The sequence below is a fragment of the Pieris rapae genome, chromosome 18 (assembly GCF_905147795.1).
Source record: "Pieris rapae chromosome 18, ilPieRapa1.1, whole genome shotgun sequence".
NCBI lineage: Eukaryota > Metazoa > Arthropoda > Insecta > Lepidoptera > Pieridae > Pieris > Pieris rapae.
Window position 1 is genome coordinate 2,054,762 of NC_059526.1, and position 6,917 is coordinate 2,061,678.

A 6,917-nucleotide genomic window follows, 5' to 3' on the forward strand; every position below is an offset into this window, starting at 1 on the left:
TTAAAGCTGCATGCCTCATTTGGTCTATCGTTTTTTTCACTTTCATCATTCCATCGATCTTTGACACACATGTAGTATGCTATTTTATAATTTTACTTTTAAAATTGTATAATTTTTTTCTATTTGTTAAATTTCAATATTATTTTTACTACTATGAACACTATAGTAATAAAATTGTAAATACTGTATATTTGTTTAATTTTAAATAATTATGTTTGAGAAGTTATTAAACGTATGTTCCGATTGTCATTTTAAATATTTGTTACAGTCGTATTTTTCATAGTAGACTACTAGATTTAAGTTGGCGCCTGGTAGATAGTATTCCAGAGGTGGAACTTTCACTGAGTAAAAAAATGCTACCAACATTCTGCTGAAACTGCTTTCTACTTATCAATTTTTTATTAAATTATTATATATGTTAAGAATATTTTAAATACTATATATTTCTGTGTTGAAAATAAATATAAGTTAGGTCTAAATGCAAAACAAATAAATCATGAGATGATTCTAGGATACAAATTTGATCATTTGATTGTTTAAATTTCTTACTTTTTCAATATGCTCATAAGTATATTTTGACGAACTATTTCTGTTTACACTAAGAAACTACGACGCAACCCTGAAGGGAAGCAATTTAACTCGCCCAAGGGCGAACAGTATTCCAATTGAAGTGAATCATGCTGTGTAGTAGCATAGTTCAAACTCATCCCTGTACTCAAACTATACACTTAAAATATCTGTTAATTAATCTGTCCTTATCACTATCTATTATATCATATATATATAGAAATTAGGTTTAAGGAATTGGTTTTGATTTTTAAACGATTTAAAACAAAGGATGGTTCTATTATCCAATTATATTTCGAACTATGGCTATTAATTGTGGTTATTAATGTAAACATAATATATTTTCCTCAATTTTAGTTGGATATAAATAAATTATTCATGGAATAATATAATGTTAACATAAAAAATTACAGTGCAATATTTCAATCAGACCTGTGCATGAAAAAAAAACAAAAATAATGTGATAAATTCGTAGGAAACGTAGGATATATCTTAAAGAAAATTGCAAATATGTTATTAATAATTTATTTCTTAATTATATCATTCGATCATCATAAAATCTTCTCATATAACAAAACAGTTTGCATTTTTATGCATAAAATAATATAACAAATGTATTCCAATCACAACTCACATTTTCACTGGCCGTTTTTCACAATTATTTATTCAGTTCTTAGCAAAAATGTAACTTTAAATGGAACAATAAAGCGATAGAGTACATTATATACATTAATAAAATACAACTCAGTATTAAACTTAGGAACTTACTTAACGTTATATAAATATATCTGTAGGGTAGTAGAATGTACGATACTGGGGGAACAACTGAGGTGGTTCCAATACACGCTGAATTGAGTCAAGACATATTTTTGATCTGTGGCATTTCCAGCTATTCTCTTTTCAATCTTGTCGCATGGTCAGTATCATTTTAATCGGCATGCAAACCCGGAAAAACCGTATAGTATCATACGGGCATCTGTTCCTTGCCATTTTGTTTGATCGAACCCTGTTGGATAGCCATTCATTGTAGAAATCGTGCTCTAAGATACTACGTTTATGACGACAATTATCACATGGCACTAAAGGCGATAATTCACCAGAAATTACTGGGAACATATCGTCATACTGTCCTTCGATTTTTGTTAGAAAACTCTTCATTTCGTCGAACTCGCTCGATTCACATGCGAGAGCACACGCCAGTAGAATTATAAGCGCACGCGCCATCATTGTTCGACTGATTTTCGCGTTTGTGGCTACGAATCGTCTGGGTCCCGCTTATATTCGATTTATTTACGTCACACGAGAGTTAGTGACGTGTCTAACGGCGGATAATTGAGGTATACAAATATATTTTAACACAATTAGACCAATAAGGTTTGGTGGGCTGGACTACAGGTTAACACGCACACACTTATAATAAAACAATTAATCGTCCATAAACCATCCTAAATTTGTATGTGTGAATAAATTCCTTCAAGAAGAAAATAACCTGTATAATTATAAAATTATACAGGTCATTTTCTCTGTATAAATGCACTTCGAAAAGTTATTATATTATTGTTTGATTTCCACAGATTACGCAACTACTTAGTCACTATTAAAATATTTTGAAATTTCCTATTGAAACCGGTTCGTTAGGGGATAAAATATCTCGATAACACATTTATAAATAAAATATCGCTGTTTTAAGGGCCTGTTAGATTAAATCATGTGTGTATACAATTTTAAGCAAATAAACTACATGGCAAATACTTAAAAAATTCTTAAATTTTTTTTTAAAGTCTACTATGCTTTTAAAATAATTCTTAGTTAGGCTTCACACCATAAGCAAGTCCATTATTATATATATAATAAATAATGTGAGTATTAATTTACTTTTATTTCTTATTTATTAATTCATTAATGCTCATATTTCATGTTATATAGAAAAACATTGGACTAACAATAGTCTACTTATTTATGGTATTTCCCCAAATGTAAAAACCATAGAGGTCTTACGTCATTGCATATGGGATGCGCGTACGCACGTACCGTTATTACTCATATAACATCCGAATTCTGTACATGACCTTACTTATTTAATAAAAAAAAATTATACTGAAATATTTATTTAATCTTGCCTTAATGAATATCTCCAGCGTTTTTAAACGGTCCGATTGATTATTGTTTTTTTTTATTTTATACATACTTTATACATACATTATTTCATTCACTTTTAGTTGCAAGCTCCCGGCACACCAACGAAAGAGATAAATGCAGGCACCGAACAGTTGTTGCAAGTATAAACCTGATTTAATCAATAATTATATTAAGTAAATATTAATTAATTTATTTTATTTTGTATAGATGTTGCATGAGGGAAATGAAGTAACTAAATATGAAAATTGTGTATTAAGACTTGGAGGAGTGGTAAGTGCCCTGATTTAAAATTTAAAATTTAAAATACGGGCGAATTCTCAAGTAACAGTTTCACCGAGAATCGAATCCAAGACATGAACATCAACAATCGATGTTAAATAGTTAGATATTTTATTTAAAAAAATACACAAAATTAAGAGCTAATCTTAAAACATTAACTTGTTTACATAAAAGCATAAGTGCCGTTGAGTTTTCATATAATTTATTCATTATTCAGCTAGTGAGTGACGAGGGAAAACATTATTATTATTGTCGTCGTATAGTCTGTAAAAGCGGCCTCTTGAATTAATACAACGAACTTCCTTATAGTTTTGTCCTAATAAGGTATATAAAATATAATGTAATACATAGCATATATGTCTGATTACACAGTACAACATATATATATGATTCATGGATTAATATTATCTATGGCAAAGAAATATCCAATAAATGTTTGGTTCATTACGCCAAATACTAAATCTATTTTGATAAAATAAATAAATAAAATACGTTTATTTTGGAACATAAGATCATCATGGTATCACTTATTCCACGTCATTAAATTCATCGAGATGAATCTGAGCATAGATGCAAAGGAAGATTTATAATAATAAAGTTTTTTTTTAATCGTATTAGGTATCAAAAGTCGCTTTCTCTTCTCGAGTACTGAACTATCTTTAAAATTGGTACTAAAATTCGTACTTATACGTATATATATGGCATAAAAACATCGATCGAAACAATATTAGTGAACAAACAATTGCCCATAGGAGATATGAAATAGTTATAGATCGGTCAGTTCACGTCAGACCGCTCCCCCAAATAAATGAAATTTAACAGAATGAGGGAAAAAAATCAATACGCACACTACTGGCTATCGGCTATCGGCTTAATTTACTGCGGCTAAAACAAACGCATACTTCGAACTAGCATTATATAGTGTTTACTGTACGAAATTCGGAATTCGAAATTCAATATTCAAATTTCGAATTTCTGAATACATTTATATAAGATTAAATAAAACGCACTCTTAACAATTTAAAGTTTTTTTGAATAAACAAATAATAATTTTTACACCCGCGAAGTAAAATAACTTGATTTCTTAACATTTACAACTTATGAATAGCACAAACTATATTCTTATTAACAATATAAACAATTAAAATATAAATTATAAACTTAATTTAAAAATAAAAAAATTATCTGTGGTTGTCAATAAGTCCATATCAATATTTGAATGTCGAATTCCGAATTTCTCAGTATATTTCTATAGCATTGAATAAAATTCAGACTTGAAAATTTATAGTTTTTACAATCTATGAATAGCACAGATTATGTAGAAATAAAAAAACTTGTTTTACTTCGTATGTCTCCATAAATAGAACTGTTAATTGTTAATTTATCATGGAATAGAAAATGTGGTTATCAAACGAATCCTTTAAAAATAAAAATCTAAACAGATCAAAAAACCGGTTTACTGACATTTCAATTACAACGTGTTTTCCATCAAATGAAACTGTTGATTATTAAATAGTTGGGTATTTGTATGTAGTAAATAAATAAAAATGGGATATCCCGAACGGTTTTTACAGTTCTCAGTGCAGGTCAATTGGCTTATACACAACCCTGAGGACGTGTGTTCGAATCTCAGCACGTTGCAATGAATACATCAAGAGTAAACCAGCTATCACATTTATATTTATTTCCAACTCATAAATATCGACAAGATTCTATATTTGATTTTTATCATTTCAATTTAATTAATTTAATTACACGAACGAAATTCAACGAATAAATATCGCAATACAGCCAGGAAATGCTGCCTTAAACGTATTCTGTCACAGGGATCATACTTTAAAAAAAAATATTATTACTATTAGATTCAAATATCGACAACGTGTCAGGCGTAGAAGGCCGAATATATCAAAAATTTAATACACAAACAAAAAACATATATGTATTAAGACTTATTGGACTAATTTAAGACATAATATTTTATTTGTTATAAAATGGCGTGAGAAGATTTAGTATGATCTGCTCCCTTGACATATATATATATATATATCTGTATCTATATATATCTCTGTCTGTTTTATATTTCTTGTACACGACAAAAAAGTGGTATTCTTTGGAGTTATTTGTGAAGTTTGTAAAAAAAAATTTGATTATTCAATATGCCAATATATCGAGAGCAATATTAACGATTATAGCATACCATTTTTATTTGGATTTGTCTTTAGCCTCAAAATATGCTTCAGTTTCGGCGATTAACTCTTCATCAGTGCAAGTTATCTGGCACAGTTTGGTATGCGTTTTTGCTTGAATATTTGTTGATTTAATATAAGTGTCCAATAAGATTACTTACAGTCTCTTACAGACTCTATTCTTCTGTTATATTTTTTTACTTACCACTAACGTGTACTAACAATAATTCACTAATACAAATAGTTTTGTCCTTTTAAATCTTTTTACCAGGTCCATGGTGTCAAGGAGTTGAACTGTTGAATAGCTTCGACATTCACGATGATGATGGAACCTCATCATGGAGGAGATTCATCGTGATAGTGGAACCTATGTTCGTGGGCTTCAATTCTTTCTATTATTGTGGCGACGTCTTCTACATTAATGGAGGTAGTTACTGTGAATGTACGAAACGAGAAGAATGACTCTTAAAATGAATCCTTCATAGCTTGGTAACTGACATGTCATAACATGACATGTATGATTCTTACCCCAGACACAAATTATTTAATAATTAATTAATATCTTGGGAGGATCCTTAAAATATATCAACTGACGTCCATACTTATATATACAAAATTAGAAATTCTAATAAATTGATTCAAATGTTTACGCTAACTAAATTAGGTTAATATATATTGTAACATGTTTTTATTGAAAGATGAAGTTTACTCATAATACTTAAAATCGTATGAAAACAATTCATTGAATCTATCCGCAAGTGACTACGTGAATGATTCATATGTTTACATACAGTATGTTTGCTAAGAAAGCCCATAGACCATGGAAATCCTAAGGAAATATTTTGCAAAGTTGTATTAATTAAGCTGTTATAGCCTGGTAAAACCTGTTTTTTTAAAGTTAATTGTTACTTCCGTAAGACCAGTTTTTAAATTTGGAATATATTGATCTAGGAATCATAAATGAATTATTGAATAGCAAGTATTCGCTTAGCACTTCCCTTTTTATACATCGCTTATATTAACATAATACAATAAATAAACATACATTTTTGGCCTTAAAAATATTTTGTTTACACATCTCGAGTGAATTATTATTATTTTAAATGGTTGTCTGTGGCTTTCGAGCAACCCTATGTATTTACATATGTATGACGCATCAGTTTACATTAATTATGATAAATACTCACGGGTAGAGCAGACGTCAAATATTCTGATAGTTGAGCATCCTAAGCCGCAAGGTCAGTGCAACCGGCGATCGCACAGACAGACACACAGTCCGCCATGTTGTTCCAAACGTCAGTTTTAAATTTCGAACCCGCGAACTGTCAAACTCGCTCCGAAACTTGACTACAAACTTAGACCGCGGTAGGTTATAGATGTCAAAACTCGGTGTAATTCTTATCTATAAACACTATGAATGTATAAAACGGTATAAAAATATTAAAATTATGAACCATGAAAACTTGTAAATTAAAACGAAATATAAATATATACTAATAATAAAAACGTTCAAGCCGCTCAGAGTTCGAGCGCCTACTGACTTAAAATTTTTGGGTATAAAAACATGCTACAATAGCCTCCTGCGGGATCACACCCTCTTGATACTTTCGAGGAAATTGCAAGAGGGCTCACACTGAATAAATATGAGTAATTTAATAACATACCTCATTAATTACAAAAAAATATACTTAATAATTCAAAGAAATCTAATAAATATACTAATTAATACTACGTATATACTTGACG

General features: G+C 29.5%; 1 protein-coding gene across 1 annotated transcript in view; it reads right to left on the reverse strand.

Annotated features, from left to right (window-relative positions):
* The window catches only part of LOC111004287 (zinc finger protein 628-like), a 38,766-nt gene extending 32,073 nt beyond the window's left edge, over nucleotides 1–6,693 (reverse strand). The window contains exon 1 of the mRNA XM_045632207.1: nucleotides 6,359–6,693. The gene's annotated coding sequence lies outside the window, so the exon portion shown is untranslated. The remainder of the gene's footprint in view (nucleotides 1–6,358) is intronic.
* Nucleotides 6,694–6,917: the final 224 nt, after the last annotated feature.